The following is a 23,608-nucleotide window of genomic DNA, read 5'->3' as shown; positions in this document are numbered from 1 at the left end:
GGAAATAATAAATTCTTTGTGATTAATGGCACCTTACGTGCTCTTGGTCATTAAAAACATTTTCTGTTCTTGAGTCACAACGGAAGCTACAGCTTGAATTTTATTGTTCAATTTGCTTTTTTCTTTCCTGGGTGAGCCAACATTGGATTTAGGAGCTGAAAGTTTATGGAGTCAGCAGAACCCCAGGGGACTAAAAGCTAAGCTGAGCCAAGGAGGATAATGCCAAAGATTATCTACCCTCAGTGAAAATGCAGGATTCAGAAAGAAAAAGAAAGAGGAATGATTATAAAGAATGACAGTCTGTAACTTAGACAAAATTTCTTGGCTAGGTCGGTGAGTCTTCTTTTTTAAAATAAACAAACAAAAAGTTTCCTGGTTGACAGTTGCTTAAACTCTTCCTTCTCCATTTTTGGCATGCTGTTGAAAGGACAAACTGGTGTCTTCCCATAGGACTGCAAGAATGAGTGAGTCTTCAGAGAGGATGTAGCCACACTAGTTGTTAAAAGCAGAGGACTGAGAGTTAAGGCACTTCAGGGGGTAGAAAGGAGATTTTTATTCAGTAAATGATAGGTTGTGTTGGCATTCATAGTTTTTCCTGTGTCCTTAAAGAAGTCTTCTAACTTGGGCTTTGGGCCTTGAACTTCACCTAAACAATATAATATTTTTATGATGTTTTAAAGCACATTTCAGTTATACTTAAAAAAAAAAAATAATTCTTGTCATTGTTCCCAGTCTTGGCAGTGATGAAAAGAGAGGAAAATATAAGACTTTCACAGCAACAGTTGACCATCCTCAAATCTAATAAGGTTACTGCCAATTTCATGCATCTTTTTCTTTAGCCTTAATTTGCCCAACTGTAAAAGGGAAAACATGTCAAAGTTTATAAGACATAAAGGTATGAGATTCACACAGCCCATGAACTGGTATTTTTCAGGAATCTGAAAGAAAAACAACAATAAAGTAAACTAGCAAGATCTAACCCAAGAGAGTATTAGGTTATAATCCCAACAGTCTCACCTACCATGATTATTACAGCCCAGGAGTTTGTGCTCATCCAGGGGCAGAAGTAGAGGTATGACTTCTCCCATTGGATAGTCTTACTAAAAGCTTGAATAGATTCCTCTCTATTTTTATCTACATCCCAATTTCTTGTAAACAGTCAAACTGTAAAATAAAGAACATTAAGATTGGAATCTTCCTGCTGGGGACTTGATGAAGATGAATTAGATACTGACAGTCAGTAAAAGACAGAAGGCTCTGCATGACAGAGGCCAAACTAATTCAAAATGAAAATCATCAATTTGACTGTGCTCACATGTTACTTAAAAATCAATGAAGAAACAAAGTGAGGGATCCCTGAAGTCATTTTAGCACCCCCGCTTTGACACTCAACTCTAACTTAGCAGCCTTGAAATCTCTTGGCTCTGAAAATCCAGTCAATCATCATTAATAATGATATTTTTATAGCACTTTAAAAATTGGAATTTCCAGAGCCACTTTGATAGATGTCCTGTCACTACGATGCCATTTGCGTAATTTTTTTCTGAGTTGTTTTTCCCCTCTCCATTGGGGGGAAAAAAAAAATTAACAGAAAAATAAATGTATTTTTTTGAGTTGAAAAATTCATAAAGAAGTGGCACAATTTGCCCTGTGCTATGAATTCCTTACTAATGAGGAAGGTAGGTAATTAATTGTACAACAACTTTTGACTTCAATGATTCTAGAACTTGAGTTTACTTGAAGGAGTTAAAAACGGATTCTTGTCTGTTGCTTCAGATCTGAAATAAGAGTTTACGGAGTTTGCACAAAGATGGAGAAGATGAGAAACAAAGGTTGGGTTGCTGTTTTCTCGGACACACAAACATCTCAAGCTACTTTGCTCTTTGTTTATCTGACTACAAACCTTAGAAATGACTACCTTTAGTGTGACCTTTCCAGAAAGTTCAAAAATATTCTTTCTAAAAACTTCAATTCATTGTTATAAATAAAGTAGTTGAATTTTCTTCTGTTTCTGACATTATTTATCTGTCTCTTTCTGTCTCACAAACACACTAACACACCACTGAGTATTCCTTGCCTTTGAAAATGCAGATGAAATTTCATATTTCTCTTGTAACTTCCACAAAATCATCCAAGCTTCTGAAATCCCTTGGCAAACTCCAACTTTGAAAAGGAACTCTAACAATTCATGTTTAACCTCTGAGCCAAAGAAAGCCTGAATTTTTTAAAAGTTTGTATTTGTTTGGTTGTTTTTTCTCCTCCCTCCCCCTCCTTGTAGACTCTTTTATTCTTTCCCTCCAAAAGACAGCACAGGAATTTTTATCACTGTTGGGGGCCTAATACTGGTGGTGAAAAAGCAAGTTCCTGTCCTGGTACTGAACTGAAAAGGAATAAACGTCTTGGATGTATCAAGTTTCTTTGTCAAGCAAACAAAAATAAAGGGATCTAGTTTACTGGAATAGTTGCAGTGCTCATTAAAATTGATGACTTCGAAGATTCTGCGCCTCTCTTCCTTTAACCAGGGCCATCAGCCAAGAATCTGCTGTGCTGTTAAAGACATCATGTTATTGGGTGCTGTAAAACAGACCACTGCTGTTGCCTTTGCTCACCCTTCAGGTTTCAGCATGACACTGAGAGAGATCTGGGGTGACCAGAGGACAATGGACTCAGCCACTTGGCTAAGGAGTAGCAATGGTGTGGGACCTAATATGCAGCCTGGTATTTCTATCCATAAACATCAAGTTCAAAAAAGAAAGAAAAGAAGCTGGATTAGCATGGGGCGGAGTTTGGTTTTTCTTAGAAATGTGCGACTCTGCAGAAGTGTGCCTTTATTTTTGGCACAAATTGCTATAGCAAATTACATAGCTTATCAGATGTGGTTTTTTGGGCTCAGTGGAGAAACCACTGCAGGGACTTGTTTTCTTTGTTCTTTGTTCCCAGTTGGGAATTTAGGATAAATCAGTGTCCTGTTATAATTCAGGAACAAGCCTGAATAATAAGTGCTAATAATATTTGTGATCCAATTAAATTCACATTATTCCAACTTAACAAAGTAGACCTTGATCCTAAAAAAAGATTTGCATTCTGCTGTAGAAGGTGTGAGGTTCGAAGTTTGAGCCTCCACGTCACAGATTAGCAAACATAAACCTTAGGGTGTGGAGGATGAATGGTGTACAACAAGGTCTAGTCTAGTGAAGAAGGAGTTTCAGAGAGAATGTTGTCATCACTTCTCATCAGTCGTCTCCCTTATTTTTTGGTCATCTATGTGGACTCCTGCCCTTACGTGACAGGGAAACCCAAAGACAATGCAACTTTTGATATATGATTGATAATGTTCATTTCATTGCTGAAAATGAAAAAGGATAGATTAAAATAATAATTTTACAAACAAAAATCTTCCACTCTTTCAAAGAACCACAGAGTACTCCTATGTTCATCAATTTACTCATTCATTTATACAGCGGCAAAGTACTTTAGGGAATGTGTAAGAAGTGAAGCACAAGGCTGAGAGAGGCAAATTTATTAAGACTACAATATGAGGCAATAGCAAGCAGTGCATCTTACTTAGGAAAACAGTTCAATACTCTAGAAACCAAAGTTAGAGGAGAAAAGTCAATGGGATGGGGCCAGAGGGGGGCGTGGTGGTTAAGGACACTGGACTCTCACATGGCGGACAGTGGTTTGAGTCCCAGGCCTGGTTACTTGCTTTCTCAATTTCCTCTCTTTCTCTCTCTCTATCCCCTCCCCCTTTCTCTTACACTGTCTCTCTCTGGTCAAATTAAATAAATAACGTTGAATAAAATCATTCTTAAAAAAACAAGTCGATGCAGAGGGGATATGGTAATGAGGGAAGATATATCTTAAGTAGAAACTTAAAGATACATAGATTTTCAAGTGTTTTGTTTGCTTTTGTTTCCGTTTGGGGGTTTTGTTGTGTTTTTGGTTTGTGGCTTTTTTGTGTGTGTTTTATTTCATTTGCTGTTTGTTTTTGCCTTGAACTCCTCCTGTCCCCCACTAAAATCTGACACAGAAATTCATGCAGAGAGTAGCAAGAGCTGAGTGTACCACTCACGTCTATCCCCCACTCTTCCTTTGTTGTCCTTCAACTTCCAAGTGTTTACCGTTTGAAAATCATGAAAATATAGACAGTGTGGGGTACAAAAAAAAAGGAAGTCAGTAGTTTGGATATAGAGAACAGTCTGAATTTGAATAAGGAGGTGTTGTTTACATTTTTGATTAAAACAAGGAAAGCATTTAGCAAAGTAATCCGGGTAAAGTTGATTCAATGGACCATTGGAGACCACTGAAGAGTCTTAGGTTGGGGAGTAATGTTATAGAAATGAACAGTAAGAATATTAACAGGAGGGACCAGCAATTAACATAATGGCTATGTCGCTGGACTCCCACGTAGTCGACCGCCGTTCAAGTCCCGGACCCGGAGGCTTAAACTCACGCCGGGCGCGTGTGTGTTTGTGCCCAAGATCCCGAGAGGAGAATGGAGGAGAAGGAATTGCAGCGTGGCCATCCCCCCTTGGGGGGGTGATTTTTCGCTTTCTGTCTCTCTGTCTGTCTCTGTCTGGCGAGCGCACACGCCCTATGGCAAAAACCTCTCCAAAAAAAGAAAAAAATAAAATAAAAAAAGAATATTAACAGGGCAGTCATGTGATGGATTGCATTAGACCATCTGAGGCCAACGGGAACCCAACTGGAGTAATCCACACACCAGAGATGGAGGGCTCCCAATGCTGTACAAGAAGGGTCTAGCCATAATATTAGTGAGTGAGTGGATTGGATAGTGAAAGAAAATGCAATCTAGAAAGTCATTTTTTGACAGATCAGACTGACATCTTAATATCACACACTTGTAGGAATCTGTGGTTTTATCCAGGGCCCTCATCTCTATCTATTTGTGTCATTATTTTAATAATGCCTTTTCACCTCTAAACTAGAAAGTTCCATGAGATCAGGAATTCTGTCAATCTAGTCATCATTGTACCACTAGGGGGTGATTTCTCGCTTTCTGTCTCTCTGTCTGTCTCTGTCTGGCGAGCGCACACGCCCTATGGCAAAAACCTCTCCAAAAAAAGAAAAAAATAAAATAAAAAAAGAATATTAACAGGGCAGTCATGTGATGGATTGCATTAGACCATCTGAGGCCAACGGGAACCCAACTGGAGTAATCCACACACCAGAGATGGAGGGCTCCCAATGCTGTACAAGAAGGGTCTAGCCATAATATTAGTGAGTGAGTGGATTGGATAGTGAAAGAAAATGCAATCTAGAAAGTCATTTTTTGACAGATCAGACTGACATCTTAATATCACACACTTGTAGGAATCTGTGGTTTTATCCAGGGCCCTCATCTCTATCTATTTGTGTCATTATTTTAATAATGCCTTTTCACCTCTAAACTAGAAAGTTCCATGAGATCAGGAATTCTGTCAATCTAGTCATCATTGTACCACTAGAACTTAGCATAACAGTCATAAAATAGTCATTCAAGTATTTATGAAATTAAGAAACTCAATAAACAATGGTGTCATTAATAAAGAGAACTACATGAGTTCAATTTTTATCATACTTTTCTTAGATGAGAAACATAGTTCTAAATGCAGATTTTCTACCCATGCATTAAGACAATAGACTGAGGAGCAGTTGAAATGTCAGTGATGAGTATAAAAACTAGGCCATCAACAGCAACTGAAGCCAAGAGAAACAGTTTACCCAAGACAATGATTTTAAAGACAGAAAAGCAGAGTGAGCTGAGCTGAGGATTCTCATACAAAAGTCAAATGGAGAACCAGAACAGTCAAAAGTAAAGAACACTTCTCTGAGGGTAAATTTGGAATGGTTTGCCATACACCCACACTTTGAGACATTTATAAACTGTAGCAGGAAGAAATCCTCTTTCGAAAAAGTTTAAAACATTAGGAATTTTGGAAGTGGAAATAAACTGTACAATTAATCAGGAGTCCAATCCATGTTTTAAGTCCCTATCAAAATTCTTCATCTTATTTATAAAAATGAACGACCTCACCCCAAATGCTAATGGTGCGCTGTTGACAAACACTGACCATAAAAACAGAACTTTCTCTTCCCTGTTATTTTTTCTTTTCCTTTTCTTCTTCTTCTAAATTTCATTTTCCTTAAGAAACAACCCACAAAACATCTCTTTCCTAGAATTATATATGCAGCATGAAATTCCAAAATCACATTAGCTGATCTAATTTTTGTACCATTCTACCAAAATTCTCTTTTTTATTATTTTGTTGTTGCCAGTATCATTTTAATGGTTGCTTTTTTGAGTTTTTGTTTTGTTCTGTTCTTTGGTTGGTAGAAAGAGGACAGAGAGAAAAACGACGGAACAACATAATATATGATTCCTTTATTATCTAAGAAGGTGCCTGTATCCTCCACCCCTTCTTACTTAGGCTCTGAGACAAATAAACCTTCCTTTTTTCTTAAAAATAATGATCAAAGGAAATTACTATGACAAAATTGCAGTGTGGGTTTTCATCTATGTAATATTTTTTTTCTATTTAGTCCTGTGAGAAATTATGCATAGTTTATTTAGAAAATGAATAGACAGGGATTTTGAATACTCACATGCTAAATGCTATAATTTATATATAAAATTTAAATACTGACATTCTAAAAGTATTTTAAAATTAAGTCTAATATTAATGGCAAAGAGCCTGAGAAAAGAAAACTCTGGAAACAAAAAGACTGTGTACCTACAGAGGGTATTATTAACAAGCCAGAAAATTATCCAAGTCCCAGGAATGCTGAGTGACCTAAAGTCCACCCCCCCACTGGCAGGGAGGAAGTGTGGATGTTGGCCGCAACAGAGTGACCAATCAGAACAGTACCAAGTTCAATAATGAACCAATGAGACTGCTGTTTCAACTGATCAATCAGAACTGCAGAGGTTTTAATCCTTCATTTGCACACATGAACTTAATTGAAGACTACAGTGGGAATTACTTCCCTAGCAAAGTCCATCTCCAAACACAGGAAAACAGCCTTTTGAAAGAACCTGTCCCTCAGATGAAGTCACCTGTAATAAAGCCTTCCTTCTTGACAAACCTCATGGGTCAGAATTTGGCTCTTCTGGTGGCAAGTGACTACTCCTGGTCCATACCTACTTTGGTTGGGTAACAGTTTTTCTTCAGGAAAAGCTTCACAAGTACTTTCTGATCTCAGAACTCAAACAGTGGGTTTTATTCCAAGGGAAACACCAAATTACAAATAGTGGTTTTATTCCAAAGGAAACACCAAATTACCAAAACTTGTCATCAATCCAGGGACAATACAGAGCCAAAATGATTCTCTGCTAAACCTGGAAGTTAAGCCACAAAGACTTTGGCTCTGCTTGAAACTACTTCTTACCCAGGAGACCTTATTGGTGCTGGCTCATTTATTCATGTGCACCAAGCTCTGAGTGAACATTCACAACATGTCCAGCAATGTTCTAGCTCAGAGGAATGCCAGTCAGTCCTGGTTCCCCAAGACCTGAAGCTGGCGAGCTCCCACCCTAGCCTAAAGACTTGGCAGGTGTCTGAGTGGAAGTAGTTGACTCTTTTTGTTTCTATCAGCTTTGTTTATGAGCACATAAACATCTTGGATAGCTATGATTTCATCTCATTTTCCAAGACTTTTATTTATCACTTTTTTTTTTAATTTTTGGTATCCACCTTTATACTTTCTCACATTCTAGTTCCAAATTGCAGTTGCAGCTAACTCACGTGGCAGGGTTTTGTTTGCCTCAACACTTAGCAAAAAGCAGGAAGCATCTAGAGGTCCTCATCTAGAACATTCTAAAAGTTTTGCAGGATGAGAAGGAATTGTCAGTAAATGAAGAGGAAACTTGTTCAACTGACACCAAGAATCAGGCTGAGGAAGAACAAGTGATCTGGAGACATGTGAACCATGGGACAAACAATAAATGAACAACATGACTTAAATAAAGAAAAGAAAAAAAATCACTGAACATATCATCACTGCTTTGATGGAGGAAGATCAAAATATGATGGGCAACCTGACAAGCAAACAGGAAATACTGTGGCATGCCGCTTGTTCCCCCTGGGCTGAGTGGGCCTCTGATGTATCAGGCAAGCAATGTCAAATCATGATTTCGGGTTTTCCAAATGTTGCTCTCCACACACACACCAACCTCACAACCCCACCCTTGTCAACAACGGTGCATGCCACCCATTTTTATTTACATTAGACTTTTTTTTATGTTATTTTTAAAAATATGCAGCTTCCCTAGTCCATAAAGATTTATTCTCTTATATGTGTGTTTTGGCCTATGTCCATAATTAGAATGATCTTCTTCTGACCAGGTATCTTGTTTGGTCTCTACTTTCTTCATAAACTTCCTTGATGCTTAGCAAGGCAAAATCACCCAGTAGATATTGGTGATTAATAAGTAATTCTTACAAAAAATTAAATGAAGGGCACACTGTCTATCACAAGTTAATGGGATATCCCTAGGTATTGCTCATGGCAGCTGCCTCTTCAAGAAGTAAAATTCCTGAGCAGTGACTGAGTAGACCCTACCAGTGTTATGGCTAATGGCAGCAATGATGGAAAGGGTGCCTGACCCTACCTTACTAGCCAGTTAGTTCCCATTGGCTGGCCATTCCATTCTGCGTTCTTTCTCCTTCTTCATTACCCCTGTGCTTGTGGTGCTTCTATATCTGAAATTTCTTCCTCAATTCAAAACATAGTCATTCTGGGGCCAGCAGGTGGTGTAGTAGTTAAGATGCTGGATTCCAATATGGCCAACCGGAGTTCAAGTGCTGGACCTGATAGCTTGAAACTCACTGGGCGTGTATGCATGCATGCCCAAAATCCCAGGAGAGGAAGAGATAGCACCACAGACATTCCCTCTGGGGGGGGGGGGGGGGGGGGGGGTTTTTTTCTTTTCTTTCTCGGGGAGGGGGGTGATTTCTTGCTTTCTTTCTGTCTTTCTGGCAAGAGCATGTACCCTATAGCAAAAATCTCTCTCTCTCTGAAAAAAATAAAAAGTCTTTCTACATGACACTGCATAGAAAACAAAACTTCTGTGAATTTTTCAGAACTCAAGGAACTCATATTCACCTCAGTCATATTTGATTATAGTCAGTATTTAGCATCACAACATCGTAATTTATTTACTCTCCATCTGTACTCTCCCTTGTTTTCTATGCCTTGTCAACTATCTAAGCCCCTTGAGAGTCATTGTCTTGCAGCATAGTATTGTACTTTACACAGGTGATCAATGAGTGATATGTGGAACGTGTGTTTCCTCAGTGAACCAGAAGCTGGGTAATAAGAAAGCATGGACACAAGGACACACACATAGCATTATCATCATGTGCTAGTTATCTTGAGTGTTATCTCACTTCACAGGCAGCAGCAACCCTATGAGGTAGGTACCACTTCCATATCTATTTTTGAGGAGGAAAATGTAGACACATGACATTTTGTCCAGAATCATCAAGATAGTAACAGTAATAGCCTACATACTTGATTGCCTTCTGATTCAGGATGGTGTCTCAGGGCCCACAGATATATTCTTGACAATGTCATAGCTAGTGCTCGTTAGAAAAAAAAGCAAATCTTAATAATGGGTATCTCCCACTCCCCAACCAGATTTCCTCTATCCTCCGCACCTTCCCCTTCTTGCTTAACTATTGAATGTGGACCTTATCCAGTATGCCAGGGCTAAGCCAGGAAATGTTGCTGTGAAAAATAATGAGAGCCACTTCTCAGTGTTTGCTGGTGTGAAAACAACACCACACTATATTTTCCAGCAAATGTGCCATACGGGTCATTCACTCATTGGCATGTGGACTACTGAGTCAGTCAGCACTGGAACACTTGAGTCAATGTGTGTCAGCCTCCTGTGAAGGAAAACTATCGACATAAACAATACCCGACAGTGAGAACGAAGGCTCACAAGCTATCTGTAAGGGCTATGTCACCAGGTTTTGAAAACGTCTCTGAGGTGTAGATAATACAAAATGTGACTGTGCTCAACTGACAGATGAAGAGATGGAGCTAGAGAGAAGTGGTGTGATTTCTTCAACGTTAATAAGTAGGGAAATGGCAGAGCCTTTACTAGAAGTCATGTTTTTGTTTACTTTTATTTATTTTTAGAGGGCACACGTGCTCACAGGGGGCAGGGAGGTGACAAGGGAGAAAGCACCCTCCAATTCATTGTGGTCACACCACAACCCTTCTCCTCCATTTCCATTTTGTTGGGATTTGGGGCATACACACACACACACACATAAGAGTGGGCCTGGCATGTTTTTTAAGCCACCAGGGCCAGGATTCAAACCACTGTCGACTATGTGGGATCAGTTCCCTTAACCACTAAGGTATTGGGCCAGCTCTATTTATTTATTTATTTATTTATTTAAAATTATGATTTTTCCCACACACAGGGAAAGGAAGAGTCAAAGGGAACAAAACCATTAACAAGACAAGACCCAGACAAGGGTAAACATGCATGAGAGCGTAAGAGCCTTTTTATCCTCCCAGCTGTGTGCAGCAAAGCCCCTCCTGGAGTGGAAGGAGATTCCTAATGCAGTCAGGGAGGAGGAAAGAAGGGCAGGAAAGTGAGCACCTGTAGCTTGGGAGTTGGCAGGAAAGACTGATCTCCAATGTTCTTGTTTAGAAAGTAAATGTATTTGAAATGCTGAGGACTCCGTGTATATTCTGTTAATAATTTACCAACTGAAACCATTAAAGATGTTGACAAAGCCTTTCCATTTACTATGGGTGTCTATGGGTGACTTGGAACCACTCATTACCTTTCCAAGCTCCTGGGTTATTTCTGAGTGTCCCAGCTAATCGGCAGCAGCGAAGGTAGCTTGGGCTGACAGCTTTGGTTTGAACGTACAACTACCCTGATTCCACATGCAGGCGTGTTGCCATTAATTCACTGAGGGACTATTGGCCCAGGTCTCTGTAGGCAAATTACATTTGCCAGTAGATGGAATTTATAATATGACTGGACATCTCTGGATGAGAAACTTAATAGTAAATGAATCCTAAAAAGTAAATATGTATTCCCAGAAAAAAATCTCATCAGGATGTCACCTGAATACTCCTTAGAAGCGAGGAAGCAGAACATTGTTATAATCAAATAATTTTATCCTTTCAGAGCCTTCTAAGTTTAAAGGAACTAAAGTTCCTTAAGTTAAATGAACAAATAGCCCTTACTGAGCAAGATGAATTAATTTTTCTAAGCCATTATTTGTAAATTAAAAACCATACAGTGTAGTACTTACTCTTTCAAAGTTCCGAATTCTTGTTTCACCTCTGCCACCCTTATCCCTGTGAATAGGTGGATCAGTTGGGGTTTATTTGATGATAAATAACAGAAAATGGAACTAAAAATGGTTTAAACAATGAAAGCATTTATTATTTTTCATAGTGTGAGGCCCAGAGTTCTGGAAGTTCTGGGATGATTAAGTTGGCAGCTCCATGACTAAGATGTCTTTCTACTCTGCCCTGCCTTGTGCACAGATGTCCTTGTACACCGGCTTCCTCCATGGCCCTCAGGGGACTGCTGTACTGTCCATGTCACATGGACACAGTGAAGACCAGAGGGAGGAAGGGAATGTATATCAGTTATATCCCTTTTTTTTTTTAAGTGAAAGGAACATTCTAGAAACTAATTAAGTCTATGTCACATCCCTAAACATAAACCAAATCACTTAGCAAGGCAAGTGGACTGCATCTCCACAAGTGCCTTACCTAATTGAAATGACTTCCTTGGGCTGAAGACAGGGACCTCCCTTCAACCATGTGAACACTCAGCAGAAGGTGAATGAAATTAAAGGAAAGAAGGAGAGGTCAATTTTGTAGGCCATGGGGATTATCCAACATATCAAAGAACCTACCCTCTTCTTTTTTAAGCTCTGTTTTCTCGTGTCTAGACTAGAGGCCCCCATTAAGATCCCTCTTACTGGTAAGATTCCATAATTTAAGGATGGATATGACAATAGTATCCCCATTTAATGGAAAAATAAATGTGATTTAATGAAGTAATGGGATTTTCCCAGAAAACAGAAGAGATAAGAATGAATTCATATGCAAAATACCGAATGAATAGCTCACTTTTAGGGTTAGTATATCATTCATGAATCTTCACTTGCTGTGAGAAAAAATAGGCTATATCATCAGGAGAGGTACACTGAGGCAGAGAGCAGCATAACTAGCAGTCCTCAGCCACATCGTTAGCACCTTCTCCCAAGAGTTCAAGGAGGAAAGCCCTGACTTTGTCCAAATCATTATCACGAGTGGGAGAAGTCATGCTCACACCAGCAGCCTCTAAATTGGGGTGTGCCAAACACAGGGTGCAAGAGTCAGTTTGAGTTGAGTTCATAATTACAATTATAATTACATATAACATATATATATATAATATATTATATATTATATTACATACATATATAATATATATGAAGTTTTTATATTATATAGACACAAATGAGAACAGTTTAAAAAAAACATTCAAAACAGCTGGAAATAGATCATATCAACATTTTGAGGGCTTCAACTACACCACAGAACTGGAGAAAAAACATACAAGAGGTCTTTAGTAAGTCCACAGAAAATGCATACTATGAAAAAACTGTGCATGGATTTAAAAACTTTTTGCATCAAAATAAACTCACACTTCAATTTCGTTTTCCCATGAACTGTGTGAAGTCTCCTTGTAGGTGCAGAAACTGACACAGCTGGATTCCTGATGGCCCCACACTGATAAAGCAAGGTAGCACTGCATCTGAGTTTAGGATACTACACGCAATTTGCTGCAAAACAGACTCCCAGCTTGTTTTTATTTGTTGAGCCTTTTAAAGGCACTTAATTTTGTTTACCAAGAGACCACTTCCATCTTGGCTTTCTTATCCCCACCCCCTTCAAAGTATCTCCTATCTCAAGAAGTGCTAGGCTTAGCCTATCTGGTGCAACACAAATGCAGCTTACCAGGCAGTCAGGAAGTCAGAATAGCTTTGTGGGTTCCCACAGTTTGTTTGCTCATTCAATTAACCATCATGCATCTACGAAGTGCTAGACATGAGACGACAAAGATATTCCAAGACTCCAGGAGTCTAGCATCTAGAAGGAGCACCCCCATCTGGAGAGTTACTGATGAGAAAGTGGTACAACAGAGCATTGGCGGCTGCAGAGGAAGAGAATGAAAGCCTGTTGGGGCAATCTGGAAGTCAGAGTGGGGGCAGAGGTGGGTGTGAGAAAACTCCCCTAGGGGGGAAAAAAATATCTCTTAACCCTTTACTAGATTTTGAAGGAAAGAGAAGCAGGTCAAGTGTTACATGTTTTTCATGCAAAGAAAAAAAAAATAGGAAACAGGATTCTCCACCTGAGGAGATGCAAGTGGGAGAGAGAAGAGGGGTCTCTTTCTCCCCTTTAGTGTACCTTGTCTGTGTCTCCTCCAGCTCCACATGACTGAAGGTGTGGCCTGAGTGTGTCTTTACCCTCTGTGGAATGCGGCTTTCCCTGGACACACTGAGAACTGCCTATCCCAGTGTACCTAAAGGCATGGTATGCACGCCTCCCACAGCTGCCCAAGTGCTTACAGGCAAATGTGTTTCCAAGGCTCTTTGCAAAAAAGAAATTAGATAGCAATGACCTTAAAGAATGTGAGGGTGGGGAGAGAGGGTCAAGAAGGTACGGAATTTCATCACCTATAATCCTATGTGCATGCCACTGGACGGGTTAAAAAGGTTTTATTTTCCCCTGCATGAGTATAATCACAGAAATTGCTATAAGCAAATTGGCACCTAACCCTCAGGTTCATTCTAATGAGTCCACACTTTTAACCTATACACTGAACTTTTTACACAGAATAGAATTGTTTCCCTTCAACTTTCTTCACTTCCATACTTTTTCTTTGCAGAGCTTAGTTCAACAGTGGTTTAGAGTTAGTTTCCTGCCTTAATTCAAAATGTTCTGGGTGGTGTAGAAAATGTATCCGTGTCATGACTCAGCATAAGGGCTCTTGAAGTCACTTTACTGCTATTTTCAGAAGAAACATGGCTGACTGGCTTACTTATTCCTTCTGGAAAAACGGAAGGAGAAGATATGGGGAATCAGGAGTCAGGATGGCAAGATTAGAGTTTGGGCAGAAACAGAGAAACATCTTTTATTATTATTATTATTTTTGGTAAGAAAAACAAAGATTTTACCATCAAAATAGAAAATCCATCAAAGCGCTGTGGTGTTTAGCCTCTGTAAGTTAAAGCAGAAAAGGGGAGGGGACAGAGAGGGAGAGAAGTTAATCTATTTCCAGAATTTAAAGAATTCTGGAAACAGATTACTTTAATTAGATGGTTAAAAACAAAGCAAAAGAAAACAAAGAAGAAAAGAAAATAGCCCTATGGCCAAGTCTTGTGTGTTGTTCAAGATGAGCAAGGACACTGGAATTTGAACTTAAGTTGCAGAGACTAGAGTATCAATCCAAAGAAGCTACCTTCTCCGAGGGTAGCAGCCAGAGGCCATTCTGGAAAACTTCCTTCACTGCCGGAGTACATGTTAACAACTTCATCTTCTCAAAAAATAAATTTGTTTTTAAAGTGCAGAAATTTGAAGACAAATGCTGAAGCATTTTTACCTCAATTTAGAAAAGTTACATGCATAACATAGCACAGTATCTACATGATCTACAGAAGTTTAGATTCCACACCTCTGAGTGGAAAACCTTTATTCCTTGTCCATGTTTTTCCTCTTTCTCATACCAAACGCACTTCAAAACAAACCTTAAAGAGACAAGGGTAAGTGCAAAGAAAGTGCAAAGGGGTGACTTCCAATTTCACTGATAATTGTAAAGGATAAGGAAAGGGTTAGCCAGGTGCCATGGTGCTTAAAGCAGCTGGAGCCCACATGGCTGACTGCATGGTAGAAGTCCTGGACCTGGCAGCATAAAAGACATGCTATGCTGGGCATGTATTCATGCATACTCAAAATCTTGAGAGAAGAATAGAGGAAAAGGAATTGTGGCATGATCATCCTTGAGGGAATGCTTTCTCACTTTCCCTCTTACTCTCTCTCCAGTGAGTGCATGCACCCCATAGCAAAATTTAAAATATTAAAAAACCCAAAAAAAAAAAAGGAAGAGGGACCAGCAGTTAGCGTAATGGCTATGTCACTGGACTCCCAAGTAGTCGATTGCGGTTGAAGTCCCGGACTCCATGGCTTAAACTCATACCAGGCACACATGCATGCATGCCCAAGATCCCAGGAGGAGAATAGAGGAGAAGGGATTGCAGGGTGGTCATCCCCCCGGGGGGGTGATTTCTCACTTTCTGTCTCTCTGTCTCTCTCTGTCTTTCTGGTGAGCACATGCACCCTATAGCAAAAACCTCTTTAAAAAAAATAAAAAAGGAAGGAAAAAGAATAAGGAGGACCAGGAGGTCGCACGGATCCCACATGGATGGCTACATGGTTTAAAACTTGGACCTGGCAGCTTGAAAATCATGCCAGGCAAATGTGCATGCATGCTCAAAATCCCGAGAGGAAAATGGAGAAGGGATTGTGAGTGGCCAGCCTCCCAGAGAGTGATTTCTCACTTTCTTTTTCTCTGTCTCTCTCTGTCTCTCTCTAGTGAGTGTATGCACCCTACGGCAAAAACAAACAAACAAAAAGGATAAAGAAACAAATGTATGTTGGGTTTTTTAGAGTATAGTCATGTAAAAGTTTGAAGATTCAAGACTTACTAATAAAAGCATTTCAGGTCCAATAAGTGATGTGGTGGTTAAGGCAGCTGGATTCCATATGGCCAACTGTGTGGTTCAAGTCCTGGACCCATTGATTTGAAAAACACACTGGGCATGTGTGATTGTGTGCCCAAAATCCCAGAGGAGACTAGAAGAGAAGAGACTACTGTGTGGCCATCCCCTCTGGGGTATGCTTTATCACTTTCCCTGTTTCTCCCACTCTCTCTCTCTCTTTCTCTTCAGTCAGCACATCTGCCATCTAGAAAAAAATAAGTAAGTAAAAGCATTTCACTCCCAATCACTTCTCTCTCTCTGGATACACTTTAATTTGTACACGAAATTCTCTGTAATTGACTTACCTGGTTGAAAAACTACATTTTGTTTTGTTATAATATAAAGCACACATGGATGCTGACTACACTTCTGAGTGGATTCCATCTCAGATGCCACTGTTCAGAGACTGAGCTGAAGGAACAATTCAAAGGAGTCCATGTCCTAGAAACCAGGGCTCCGGCCAGATGCCATCTAAACTACCTAATGAGGTTTTAAAGATTAAACTTTCTATGTTGTTCTATGCTGACCTTTCATTCCTTTTTGTGACCGTAGCCAGAAAACCGAAGCTGAGGTAAAAATAAAAGGAAGATAAAGTGAGCATGCGGGATCGTAAATGTGTTTCCAATTTTACACATTTTTCCAAAGTTATGTCTTTAAAGTCAATGTCAGTTTACAAAAATAACAAAGTAATAGATTCTAATCAACTCCTTGCTTTCCATTGTACAAAATTTGGGGGGAAGCTGGTGATTCCTTTTTAAAATTATTTCTCTATTTCTTTGTAACTATAATAGCTGTAAAGATACATCATTTCGAAGCTCTGGACAATGTCTTTCTTCCTGTTCCTCTTGTGGTCAGTCTTCTACCTTTTCTCATTATTGTCACTGGGAGTCACCTACTTGCATGGCAATAAATTGAAAAAAAATAATAATGTTTTTTTTAAAGTGCTCCAGAAATGAGAAATACTGAAGTTTAGGAAATAATAATCTTCTAATGTGTCATTTTCTGGGCAACTGTCATAGCTGAATTTACCAGGGTTCTCCAATTCTGACTGTTGACCTTATTTCAGCAAAATGCACATCAGTGTCACACTCAGTCCTTGTGGCAGATCACCTGACAAGTCTGATTTAAACAAAATAGGCAGGGACTCTGAAGTTCTGGGCAACATGTGAGTCATAACAAACACATACTACTTTGTCTTTTATTCAGTTTGTCATGTCTATTGCAGAAGACTTACTGGAGGTTGTTGTTGAGGAGTCCTTGTTACTTACTATATATTTGGTCCCTGAACTCAAGTGTTCACCATCTAGAAATGGCAAAAAGGAACCAACTCTCAGAAGGAAGGCAAGCATACAATTTTCTCCTATCATATTACATGCATAAAAAGAATCATCAAAAGCAAACCAAGCAACCAAAAAATAAAATCCAAAAGAAATATATAGGATATAACTGTATAACTACAAGCTACTAAGAAAAAGTAATCAAGAAATAATATTTAAGCTGACACAAAAGTAGGTGTTTAACAAAAATTAGGAGGTCACAATTGCCTATCCTAAATACAGAAATTCAGAGTGGTGCCTCAGAACTGCAATTTAGAGTAAAATAAAATTGAAACTCTCAACATCCTTCAGTCTAACAGAAGAGAATTTTTTGAGCATACCAGACAGACATACATGTGGTCATCTTAATTATAATAACAACTAACATTTCTTGAGTACCAATTACATGCCAGGCCCAATTGTCCAATGAAGTATAACTGTCCACAGTTGTCAGGTGGTGATGAAACTGCAGCTCGGAAGGATTAACTAACTACTCAGTGAACTGTAGAGCTGGAATTTGAACCTAGATCTATCCAACTTCAAAGTTACATTCAAAGCATACTTCAGTATGTGATTTTTTTTTCTATTTAAGAAATATTTGGTTGTCTCATGGCCATGAATACCTTCCCTGGAATTTTTATAGGTTGGATACATCTCTGTCTTCAGAAGTTGTTTATAATTATTTATAATAATTTGTTAAGCACAGCATACAGATTGAGCAGCCCTAATCCCAAAATCCAAAATCCAAAATGCTCCAAAGTCTAAAATGTTTTGAGTATTACATGACACCACAAGTGGAAAATCCCACACTTGACATCATGTTATGGGTTGCAGACAAAACACAATAACACAAAACTTTTGTATGGAATTACTTTCAGGCAGGGACCAGCAGTTAGTGTAATAGATGTGTTGCTGGACTCCCAGGTAGTCGACCGCAATTCACGTCCCAGACCCGGTGACTTAAACTCGTGCCGGGCACATGTGCGTGCGTGCCCAAGATACCGAGAGGAGAAAATAGGAGAAGGGGTTCTAGCATGGCCATCCTCCCTGAGGGGTGATTTCTCGCTTTCTGTCTCTCTTTCTCTCTCTGTCTTCCTGGTGAGCGCACACGCCCTATAGCTAAAACCTCTCAAAAAAAAAAAAAATTACTTTCAGGCAGTGTCTACCATATATATGAGATATAAATGAATTTCATGTTTAGACTTGGGTCTCATCCCTGAGATAGCTCATTATGTATATGCAAATATTCCAAAATCAGGAAAAAAATCCAAAATCTGAAACATTTCTGGTTCCAAACATTTTTGATAAGGGATACTCAACCAGAATAATAATATCATGGGCTTATTATTAAATGAGTTCAGCACTTTTTACATCCCAAACTTACTTTGTCAGATATTTTATTAATGATTTTTAATATTCATTTTAGTCCTGCTGATTATAGTTGCATAGACATTAATCTCAGCTTTCACTCTTAAAATTAAGTTTTTCAGCCCAGAGGGTGTTGTGGTGGTTAACAGCTAGATCCTACACGGCTGACTGCATGATCTGAGTCCAGGACCCAGCAGCTTGAGAAACCTCCTGGGCATGTGTGCATGCTTGCCCAAAATCCCCTAAGGGGGGTGAAATAAAGGAGAGGGGATTGCCACGTGACCATTCCCCAAGTGTTGGGGCAGGGGGGCTTTCTAGCTTTCTCTCTCTCTCTCTGATCTCTCTCTGGTGAATGCATATACCCTCTGGCAAATTTTTAAATATAATAATAATTCTTACTCCCAAATTTTCATTTTCACCTGTTCTCTCATTTCTATTTCCACTTTCCTTCTATTGTTTCTTTCTAAAATTAATTTGACCAGAACTGCCCACAGCAAAAATGCAAATATAAATGCATCCTAACTATAAACCAATTAAACATTTGGTTGGGTTTTCCACACCCTTCCTGATGCTCAACATTTTTTTTTCTTCCCGTTAGAGTTTCCTCATTGAACAATATTCCAGATCTCTAGTTTCTTCTGTGGTTTCAATTCCCTTCATCTTCTATGTATTTGAAGAGGCCCTGTAGATGAATGCTAAAGCACATAAGTTGAATCAGACTCCCTAGGTTTAAATCCACCTCCCTCATTTACTATTTGAGTGTGATCTTGGGCAAGTTAACCTCTCACTATCTCAGTTTCATCAGTAATGAAAGGAGTAGAAGCTTCAATCCATGATTATAAGGCTATATAAAATACTAGATTCCAAGTACTTACTATAGTGGCCCATGCACGGTGAACTCTTGATAAATATTAGTAGTTGCTGTCCCTTAAAACTTCTCGAATGTCCTGATTGCCATTTTTATCCTACTTATACAGATTTATGAACTTCCTGCATTCAGTCTCTTTTGTTGGTTCACCTCCCCAGCCTAAAGAGATATATGCCATTCACAAATTTGGGTAGTTTCATGTACATTTTATCCTAGACTAAAATTATTTATAAATCATTTGATTAAAACAAAGACTTGAATACAGTTCCTTTTATATCTCTCTACAGTGAAATTGCCTATTTATAATACCCATCATTTCCTGTTTTAAAAATGATTCCCCAACTCTGACTAATCATTCCCCCTCCCCAGTGAGAAAATTACTGAGATACTCCACTGAAAAATTGAATTATCAAATATATTACAAAAATCTATACATACTTCACTCACAGTTTTTCCATATCTACAAGCAAATTTCCATGGTAAGGCAATTATTCAGGGCTTTTAATTGCCTATTAGAGAAATCTTTTCTCTGTTTTATCTACATCTAAGTGTTTCGTGATTCCAGCTCTACAGTCTGCCTAAACAGAAGAGATTATAATCTGAGTCTGTGCTAGATTTCTTTTTGCTTCTGAGTATGAACTATAATTTGTTTGTGATTATAGATATAACCAAGCAGTTTCCCAATTTTTTTTTTATGAACTTCTTCAGAGCTCTGGGGAGTCTTTTTTGCTATCTCAGTCTTCTTGCTACTGGTCCACTTAGAATGGCCAGTTTAAAGCTGAGTAAGAAAACAAGTTCAACATTACCTAGATAATAAATAGAATAGGGGATTGAAAGGACACCGAGAAAAACATCATCCAAAAAATTTCTTAGCTCTTCTTCATTTTAAGCCTATTGTTTTTAGAGCAGATATAGGTTTACAGTAACATTGAAAGGAAAATACAATTTTTCCACATACCCTCTGTGCCCAACACCTGCATAGCCTTCCCTCCCCTCCCTGCATCATCTGACATCTTCCACCAGAGTGGTACATTTGTTATAACTGATGACCTTATGACTGAAGACCCATCATTATCACCCAGAGTCCATAGTTTAAGTTAGGGGTTAATCTTGGAGTTTCACATTCTGTGGGTTCAGACAAATATATAATAACATATCCACCATTACAGAGTAACACATACATACATAATACATACAGAGTATTTTCACTGCCCACTGTGCTCTGTCTACACCTCTCTCCCTGCCCCCCAAAGCCCTGGAAAACACTGATCATCTCAATTGCTTTGTCTTTTCCAGAATGACATCTAGTTGGAATCATACAGTATGTAGCCTTATATTCCCTTCACTTAGTAATATGCATTGAAGGTTCTTCCATATCTTTTCATGGCTTGACAGCTCAGTTTTTAAAGCCTTATTTATTTCATTGTGTATTTATTATTTTAAAAAAAAAAATTGACATGAGCTAGACACACAGAGAGAAGGAAAGAAAGAAAGAAAGCCACCAGGTCTGGGACTAAAACCATAGGTCAGCCACGTGGGAGTCCAGTACCCTAACCACCATGCCACCTGTCAGCCCCAACTCATTCCTTTTTAGTTCTGAGTAATAGTCCATTGTCCGGATTTCATTTCACAGTTTATCCATTATCTATGAAAGGACATCTTAGTTGCCTCCAAGTTTGGGCAATTATGAATAAAGCTGCTATAAAAATCCATGTGTGGGTTATGTGGGCACTTCTTAGCTCTTTTCATGGACCAAGCTAGCATTGAATTAGAGCTGCTCTTACCTAATGACCCTCATCACATCCCAGAAGTGTTCCTTACTGAGACATTCCAGTCAGCGCCCATTGGGACTGGGTTCAGTCCAGGTACTTAAGATGTAGACAGAAAGAGAGAATATGTCCCCATCTTCATAGAGCTAAGATTCCAGTGGAGAAGCACAGATGAGGGAGAATAGATTAAATAATGTTAACACAGTGTTGGTGATCAGGTGCTATTGGGGAACTATAAAAAGAAAAACCAAGTATCTCTGTTCAGAGAAATCTACCATCAGTCTTTGAACTCAGAAATGGAGAAGTAACTATCTTCTCCAAACAACAAAAGAACTTTTTATCTGATAGGCTCTCTACGTCAAATGCAAAAATGGCCCAGATCAAAGCAAACAGCTGAGTAAAACACTGAATGTAAGGCTAAAATGAGAAGTTAAAATTTCAGTGGTTGAGTGGGATCAGAAGACGCAGATGTCAGGGCCAGATGGTAGGGCAGTGGCTATAAAGTGTGACACTTTGTGAGGCAACCCTACATGAGAAAGTTCCTAGTTCAAGTCCCCAAACTTCCCTAAGTGTGCTAGCCCAATTATGAAGGTTGCAGGTAGATTGCAGTGATGAGACCCTGTTGGACATGCTCGCTTACTATCTGTTTCTCTAGCTCATGGAGAAAATAAATGCAGTGATAAGACCCTATTGGACATGCTCTCTTACTATCTGTCTCTGTTTCTCTAGCTCATGGAGAAAATAAATACATAAACTTTTTAAAAAGAAGAAGAATATGTAGGTGTCTTATTTAGACACCTTGGGCTACCATACAAAATACTGTAAGTTGGGTGGTTTAAACAAGAATCTGTTTTGCACAGTGCTTGAGGCTAGAAAGTCTAAGATTGACCTGCCCGCCAATCAGTTCCTGGTGAGGGTCCTTGTCCTGGTTTGCAAATGACTGCCTCCCTGCTGTTTCTTCACATGGTGGAGAGCAAGAGAGCACTCTCTGGTCTCTCTGCCTCTCATTATAAGGAAATTAATCATATCATGGGCGTCCAACCCTCATGTAATTTTCTCCCAAAGGCCCTACCTCCACATTCCATCATATTACAAGTTAGGGCTTCAGCTTATGAATTTGGGGGAGATGCAAACATTCTGCCCATAACAGCAAATGTGAACATCCTACCAGAATATGCTTAGGAATGCTCTGTCCTATGCGCAGAACCCAGAGCTTTCATGCCACATTCTATGGTCTATTGTCAATGGTGACAGTGGTCTCTGCCCTTCCCCAGAATTCCACTCCCATGAAAGCATATGGATATGTCTCCAGTATCACCCGGCCTTGACTAACAGTGCAGTACAGCTCTAGGGTTCTATTAAAGATTCCTTGTCACCTTCAGACGTGTTTTGGAGCAGCCGGCAGTGTGTTACAGGAAAGACTGTGGGAGAAAGGGAGGAGTTTAGGTGCTACAGAAAATTTCTCTTTTAGTATCACAAATAATGAATGTTATTCTCAAGAACATTCTTTATTACATGACTGAGAAAAGGAAATATTAAATAGTGTATTTCAATAAACTTTTACATAGTTGCAAAGCAACTGAAAAATCTATTCACTCTAATCCTAGAAAATACTAATCTGGGTCAGATGTTGCTGTGCTTTTAATATAACCAGGGATAAAAGTGCATCCTACATACATTGATATTTATGGACTTTGATTTTTAGGTGCCTACAGAGCTGAAAGGAATGCTTCAGTGTTGCAAGATCAGGGGTAAACAGCAGAACACTTCATTCTTTGTGAACACAGATGGATGATAAGCCTATGCACAGAAAGAATGCCCTTTTAAAGAATACTCCTCCTCTCTTTGGTCATTTCCAGAACTATACACATGGACGAAAAATGCGCCAAAATTGTTACCCTTGGAGAGAGGGGGGTAGCTAGTATGTGGATGATGCAGATTAATTATTAATGACAGCATGACGTGGTGACACAAAGGAGGAGCAACATGTGCTGTCTAAAGCTTCAATGCTGTTTATGATTTGTGTTCAAAAAGAGATTTTTAAATAAATGCTATATTTTCTTATTAACCAAATTTACAGAGGGCCTGAGAAAAATTGGGCTACAAATAACCAAATCAAGAGAGACACAAATAAGAATACTCCAAGAAGTGAAATCCAACTGGAAACTGGTAAAGCACTTGACAAGCTCAGACGCTTCATGGCCGCTGCTTCCTGAAGCACTGTCTCAAGGGTGAAATGGACTGCCTTTGCGGGGCGGGGGGGGTTGTCAGAGATGGCAAAAATTTCTCAGAAATAAATCTCCACAACAGTGATGAACAATTGCCAGTCTCCTCCACCAAGTCTGCATTGAATCATCACCTTTCTTTCTTATTTTATTTTTCTGTAGAGGTTTTTGCCTTTACGGCATATGCACTCACCACAGAGAGAGAGAGAGAGAGACAGAGACAGTGAGAGAGAAAGTGAGAAATCACCCCCCCCACGGAGGATGGCAATTG

At 39.2% G+C, this 23,608-nt stretch overlaps 1 long non-coding RNA gene across 1 annotated transcript; it reads right to left on the bottom strand.

Annotated features, from left to right (window-relative positions):
* Positions 1–17,046: 17,046 nt before the first annotated feature.
* Positions 17,047–22,256, bottom strand: LOC102490467 (uncharacterized). The gene is made up of 3 exons (XR_334920.1): positions 22,185–22,256; positions 19,351–19,502; positions 17,047–17,094 (listed from the first exon to the last, which is right to left on the bottom strand). It is a non-coding gene; the product is annotated as an uncharacterized LOC102490467 (long non-coding RNA).
* Positions 22,257–23,608: the final 1,352 nt, after the last annotated feature.

This window comes from Tupaia chinensis, unplaced genomic scaffold, assembly GCF_000334495.1.
Source record: "Tupaia chinensis unplaced genomic scaffold, TupChi_1.0 Scaffold000313_1, whole genome shotgun sequence".
NCBI lineage: Eukaryota > Metazoa > Chordata > Mammalia > Scandentia > Tupaiidae > Tupaia > Tupaia belangeri.
This window is presented reverse-complemented; position numbering and strand designations above follow the sequence as displayed.